Source organism: Halichoerus grypus, chromosome 6 (assembly GCF_964656455.1).
Source record: "Halichoerus grypus chromosome 6, mHalGry1.hap1.1, whole genome shotgun sequence".
NCBI lineage: Eukaryota > Metazoa > Chordata > Mammalia > Carnivora > Phocidae > Halichoerus > Halichoerus grypus.
The window spans coordinates 162,723,968-162,731,520 of record NC_135717.1 but is presented as its reverse complement, the minus strand read 5'-3'; positions in this window follow the sequence as shown (position 1 = coordinate 162,731,520).

The following is a 7,553-nucleotide window of genomic DNA, read 5'->3' as shown; positions in this document are numbered from 1 at the left end:
CAGGCATTTGTTGTTGTTTTCTTTGGTTTTTTTTTTTTTTTAAGATTTTATTTATTTATTTGAGAGAGAGAATGAGATACAGAGAGCATGAGAGGGGGGAGGGTCAGAGGGAGAAGCAGACTCCCTGCTGAGCAGGGAGCCCCATGTGGGACTCGATCCCGGGACTCCAGGATCATGACCCGAGCCGAAGGCAGTCGCTCAACCAACTGAGCCACCCAGGCGCCCTCTTTGTTTGTTTTTTAAAGGAAAAACAGTACATAAACCACCACAGATCCTACTGCTTCTACATTGTTGCTAATATAAGATGATCACTTGTATTTATTTAACATACATGTAGATAGTACATAGATGTAGATAGTCCCAGACACTACTGTAAGCAAAATACAAATACTAATTCATTTAATCCTGATACTAATCTTATGAGCTATTTTTAATCTCTGTTTAACAGATGAGAAAACTGGGGACCCAGAGAGATTAAATAGCTTGTCTAAGGTCACTCAGATAACAAATAGTAAGAGTTGTGTTCTTAACCACCACAATTTTCTGCCTTTTGAAATTCAGTTTTGGCAGCCTTTTAATCTCTGGCACCACTGCCCACCTTCTGCAATCCCTTTATACCCAGGGGTTTTTTATGGTGGACCAAGATGAGTTGGGCCTCTGGGTTCCTTAGATAGGACAAGCAGAACAAAACAAAGCAAAAAACAAAACAAAACAAAACATAGCTTATTAGAGCTGAAGATACCTCAGTGATGCCCAGGCATTGCCATACATTTTTTTCTTTTAATAATTCTTACTTTTAGGACAATTTTAGGTTTCCAGAAAAATTGTAAAGCTAGTACAGAGAGAGCCCATATATTCTATACCCAGTTACCCCTTTCTTTAACATCTTACATCAGTATGGTACATACGATACAATGAATGAACCAATATCCATAAGTTAGTACTAACTAAAGTTCATCCTTTAATCAGATTTCCTTATTTTTAACCTAATGTCATTTTCTGTTCCAGGACCCCATCCAGGACAGCACATCACGTTTAATAGTCAAATCTCCTTAGGTTCCTCTTGACTGTGAGAGATTCCATGCTTCTTTTGTTTTTGATGACCTGGCCAGTTTTGAAGAGTACTGGTCAGATGTTTTGTAGAATGGCCCTCAGTATGGTGAGATATATTTTTCTCAGATTAGACTGGTGCTACATGCTTTGGGGAGGAAGACCACAGAAGTAAGGTGCCATTTCCATCACATCATATCAAGAGTACATACTATCAACATAACTCATCACTGATAATGTCAGCCTTGATCCCCTGGTTGATAATTACAAAACATATGTTATATCTGAGTTTGATTCTGATGCTTACTTTGACTCTTCAGGCTATGATTTGCCTTGCCTTTTAACATGACATAATTTTTTGTAGAGAGCTGGGTATGTTGTATCAAGTAATGGGAACTGAGGTAAACAGGCCTTTAGTGCGAGAGGATTCTTGTGAATCTGGAAACAAGTTGGGCTGTTTTTCATGTTTGCTACAGCTGTAGGGGCCACAGGCTTCAGGTTTCCCTGCTGTCCTTGTTTTGTGTCCCCTTTTGAAGCCCTGTTTGGGCTTCTCTCGGAACTCTCCAGATTTCAAGGTGTTGGCTACCCTGGCAACCTCAGCTTTCTGATGGGTCCAAGAAAAGTTGTAGATTTTCAGTTTGTTCAGTTTGTTCAACTTTTTCTTGTTATAAGGTTGGAAGCTATGACTTCTGGCCCTTTCCATGTTGGAGCTGACACATTTTTAAGAGGAAAAAGCTCTTTCCAATGAAATCTTATGTAACTACATGAGTCTCATCACTTTCTAGCCTAATCCAAGTACCAGCCCTGGAATATTTCCCACCTACATTTCCACAGTTCCATTGGGTATCTAGGGCACTTCCTCTTAACTCATGCTGTGTTTCAGGAGATTTACGAACGTCATAGGTCATTTAAAAGTAGAGTGCCCATATGGAGGAGTAAGGATGGGACTCAGCAAAATCTTTGGGCATGGGCAGGAATCTTTTTAGCTAGAAAATCCAACAGAAATGGTCAGAGTCGGTGGAAAAAACCCCACCAGACAATAATGGGAAGAAGGGCTCATGTGGTTTCTTCCACATGATGGTGGTTCATATTGCCCATGGAAGGGAGGCAGATGCTCTCAGGCTATGGCTTGGCCCCCATGAAGCTCCTTGGTGCTGACCATTCTCTCAATATTGATCTCTGGTCCTCTCTATGTGCCTTTCACCCTAGCAGTCAAGGTTTGGTCCTCTTGTCCAAAACTTTAAAGATATCCTTCAAGGTCATGCCCCATCCTCTTCCTTCAGCCCACTCTAGCCCAACTGACCCTCAGGTAGTCCCCTGAGGATGGTGGAACGAGTGCTCTGGGGTTTCCTTCTTCCTCTACAATGCACGTTCTTATACAAAGTCTCCAATCTGCTCCCAATGTCCTGACTATCAAAAATCTTTTTTTTCTTTTGATAAAACTTGGCTTCACAAAGCAAGGCTTTGGATTTCTAAACTAATATTTCTAGTGTGGGATTTGACATCCTAAAATTAAACTGAACATTGACAGTTTCTTTTACTTTTAATTTCTGCTGCATTTTCAATACTCCAGGAGCCAATTTGGGTGTTTTTGACTAGTTAGAAAAATGTCATGGATTCATACAAAAAAAATGTTGAAACAAAAAACAAAGATAACTACTTTAAGATATTTTTTCTGTATATTGCTATGGATGGGGTGTGTGTGTGCACGTGTGTATACAAGTTCTGCTTGGAGGGGACTAAGGGGTTCCAGAGCCTTACATACCTAGTCTTCTCTACTACCTACACAGTGTACTGAAACCACTCCTACAAAGGTCACCCTCATATCACCAAATCCAGGGGCCGGTTCTCAGTTTGCTGGTCAATCAGTAGTCAGTCCTCCTCTCTCCTGCCCTGTCAGCAGCCCTGGTCACAGCTCATCACTTCCTCTTTCTTGAAAACAAAAATTCTCCTTAGCTTTCAGCATGCCACATTTTGGTCCTCCTCTCTTGCTGCTTGCTCCTGTAAGCCTCCTTTACAAGGTTTTCCTCTTCTCTTCTCTTATTAAAGGCTGACATGCCCAGGGCCCTGTCCTTGTCCTTTGTGTATACTTGTGCTCTGCTTGAGTATATTCAGTGTCACGACTTTAAACACCATCTTCATGCTGATGACTCACTGATTTATATTTCCAGCCCAGAATTCTCTCTTGGCTCTAGACCCATAAACCAAATGCCTTACACCACATCTCCACTAGATATTGAACTTCATATGTTCAGAACCAAACTCCTTAACTCCCCACCCAAACCTGCTCCTCTCTTTTGGATTTCACGTCTCCATAAATGGCAATGAATTTTTCCAGCTTCTCAAGCCACAAGCCCTGGCCTCCTTTTCTCTTGCCCCACATTGAATCTGTCAGCAAATCCTGTCAGTGTTATTCCACATCTGGTTGTTTCTTTATCGCTGTTCCCACACTGGTCCAGATCACCACCAGCTCAAACCTGGATTCTGCACAAGTCTCCTCACTGGACTCCCTACTTCCTCCTTGATGTCCTTTCATCTGTTCACCATACTTACATATGTAAGTCAGATCCGATAGCCCCCCCTATGTTTGCAAGGTATCCATGATTGTGTGTCCAGCCAACTCTCTCATTTCCCACCACTTCTACAACTGATCCTCCATTCCAGCCTCCTGTCTTATTACTTAAATATGTCAAAAAAAAAAAAAAGTACAAATATGTCAAGCTTACTCCTATGCCAGGCTCTTTGACTGGCTCTGCCTTCTGCCTGGAGAACCCTACCCCAAATATCCACAGGTCTCTGTCCCCCACTTCCTTCAGACCCCTTTTTATTTATGACCCCATTTTGAGTCCTTCCCTGGCCACCATATTTAGCATGGGGCCACTGTCTCCCTGTGTCCTTACCCTGTTTAATTTTTTTCTTAGCATTTACCATTATCTGATATATGGTACCTGTTTACCATCCTCCTATCTTATTAGAAAGTTGGCTCAGCCAGAGCAGGAACTTTGTCTCCTTTTGTTTGTCACTCTGTCCCTGGTGCTTAGAACAATGCCTGGCACACAGCAGAAGCAAAAGAAAGAAAGAAAGAAAGAAAGAAAGAAAGAAAGAAAGAAAGAAAGAAAGAAAGAAGAAAGAGAGAAAGAGAAAGAAAGAAAGAAAGAAGAAAGAAAAAGAAGAAAGAAAGAAAGAAAGAAAGAAAGAAAGAAAGAAAAAGAAAGAAAGAAAGAAAGAAAGAAAGAAAGAAAGAAAGAAAGAAAGAAAGAAAGAAAGAAAATAAGAAACAGCGCAGATGATCAGAGGGGAAAAGAAGGAGACAAACCATGAGAAACTCTTAACTATGGGAAACAAACTGAGGGTCGCTGGAGGGGAGGTGGGTAGGGGGATGGGGTAACTAGGTGATGAGCATTAAAGACGTGATGAGCACTGGGTGTTATATGCAATTGATGGATTACTGAACTCTACCTCTGAAATTAATGATGTACTATATGTTGGTTAATTGAATTTAAATTTAAAAAAAAAGAAAGAATGAATGAATCCTATGAAGAGGCCCATGAAGCATGCCCAAAAACCCCTAAGTCCCCACTTCTTCCATTTTAGAGATCAGGACCTGAGGCCCAAAATAAGAGAGGAGTAACTTTCCCAAGGTCAGCCAGCAGTCAGTAGCAGACAAGGTCCAGATTCGGGGTCTTTCATTTCCCAGGCCTGGCCTCTGTCCATACATGCCTCAGCAATAGTGGAAGGACTGGGTGCCAGCTTCTGCCTGTGTGACATGATGAAGGTCATACTTCAAAATGTTACCCCCAACCCTCTTACATTGTTGGTGGGAATGCAAGCTGGTGCAGCCACTCTGGAAAACAGTATGGAGGTTCCTGAAAAAGTTGAAAATAGAGCTACCCTACAACTCAGCATTTGCACTATTGGGTATTTACCTCAAAGATACAAATGTAGTGATCCAAAAAGGCACATGCACCCCAATGTTTATAGCAGCAGTGTCCACAATAGCCGAACTATGGAAAGAGCCTAGATGTCCATCAACAAATGAATGAATAAAGAAGATGTGGTATATATATATATATATATATATATATATACTATGGAATATTATGCAGCCATCAAAAATTGAAATCTTGCCATTTGCAATGATGTGGATGGAACTAGAGGGTATTATGCTAAGCAAAATAAGCCAATCAGAGAAAGACAATTATAATATGATCTCACTGATATGTGGAATTTCCAAAACAAAACAGAGGATCATAGGGGAAGAGAAGAAAAAATAAAACAAGATGAAACCAGAGAGGGAGACAAACCATAAGAGACTCTTAATCATAGGAAACAAACTGAGGGATGTTGGAGTGGAGGGGGGTGGAAGGGATGGAGTGACTGGGTGATGGACAATGGGGAGGGTATATACTATGGTGAGTGCTGTGAATTGTGTAAGGCTGATGAATCACAGACCTGTACCCCTGAAACAAATAATACATTATATGTTAATAAAAAAAGGTTACCCCAAAAAACTGAAAGCAAAGAGAGGCCAGCCAAGAGGCTGAGGCTGTGGTATTAGAGGAGGGAAGTGATGAGGACCTGTCTCCCTAGCGACTGGAGAAGTCAAGATGAAGGGCAAAGTCTGGAATACTTTGTAAAAGAAGCTTGTTGAATAATTGAATGTGGTGTTTAAAGGGTCAAAAGGAAAAATTGGAAGTGATTTCAAGGAGGGTGAGCCCATGTTTTATTTATCTTTGTATCTTCCGTAACCATACTTAGCATATAGTGAATACACAGCAAATATTTATCACCAGTCACAGTAATGAGGAAGACTAGAAAAATCACAATCCATGGTTGTTCTGAGTCAAACTCTCTGAATATAGTGGGCGAGAACACAAATTTGGGGTCAGATAAACCTAGGTCAAGTCTCATCTTCCTCACTTAGCAGACAGGTGATCTTGGGCAGAAAGTTATTCTCTCCAAACTTCATCTTCTACATCACTAAAGAAGGGATAATAAAAGGAGAGAGACAGAGACGCAAAGAGACAGAGACAAAGAGACAGAGACTAAATACAATTATGTATATAATGTGCTTACTTAACTCAATTGCTTGGCCCATGTGAGGTCCTCAAAAAATGCTCACCTTTATTTACTGTCTCTTTGGCCTCTGTCCCCTTTTGAAATCTCTGCCCCCTCACTTCCAGATCTGCAATGATGAGTTCTCAGCTCCTCTCCACTCCCCTCTTCTTCAAGGAGTTTACAGGGAGAGAAAGAGCTCCTGGTATTGAACTCAGGATTGGTTCTCCACCTCTGAACTTGAGATTGATTTAGTGTTTCCCATCTGCTTAGCTGGAAGCTTTCTCATGAGAACCTCAGCACCCTTATAAATGCATGAATCACATCAGCTGTGCTGAACAGAGCTATAAGTGTAACTTAGGAACCCAGACATGAATTACAGATCTAGGGTGGGCCTGCTGTGAGTGCTTCCAAATGGTGACAACTTGCCCCCATTTCCACACATAGTTCCCATGCTTTGTTATCATCTCACCTTTGATAATAGCATTGACTCCAGAGAAATAATGGTTTGGGTCTCATCTTTGGGCTCAGAAGAGATGGGAGGGCCTTGGTGTTCCAGCTGAAGTACAAGAGAAAAGCTGTGTTTCTATCCTGTGCTTGTTCAGAGGAGCAGCCTACATTTGCCCTTCACAGAATTGTATGCAGTTCCCATCTGAGGCCTGCCAGCTTCAGAGGTTAAGTCTCTAAAACTAAAGGGAAGCGGGGGCTGGAAGAATTTTGGAGGGAGTCCAGGGCTGCCTGGGCGAGCCAACCCAAATAATTCAGGCAAGCAAAAATTTGCTTGGACCTGAGCTGGCTGTCTAGACAGTCATGACTGCACACAGGTATGACCTTGCACTTCATTTGGCTGTGCTGAACTTATTTAAAGGTGCCTATCAATGGGTGTTTCAGTTTAGGTTCCCCCCAAAACAGATTCAGAATGAAGGCTTTTAATGCAATGAATTTCCTAAGGAAGTGATCCTCGAGTATGCTGGTAGGGAATTAAAGGAGTGAGAAGAAGGGAAAGAAGCTAATAAAGGGGTGTGTTGTTCAGTTAGTTACCACTGTGGGCAAGTGGAACTCAACCCTTCCTGGTGACCATTGAATTCATTGTGGAAATGTCCCAGGGTCACCCCCCAACAGGAGGGCAAGGAAGCTGGTGTGTTTACCCATCATCAGCTCTCCTTTGTCATGGGCTGAGGGCACATTCAGTCTGCCGGGAATGCAGAATAAGCTCCATCCTCTTGGGCTGAGAATTGCAGGTGTGGTCGGTAAATAGCCGTCAGGGTGTGTAGAATGTCTAGGGCATGTGGGCAGGGCATTGCCAATGTCTGCAGCCAGCGAGTCAAAACACAAAAGCTCCCTAAAACAAAAGCATTGAGCAGTCAGACTCTATCCCATTCCTCCTAGAGATTGCTCAATCATGGCCCTTGAGATACAGAAATTAGAAGCTTGGAAGATGATTTCTC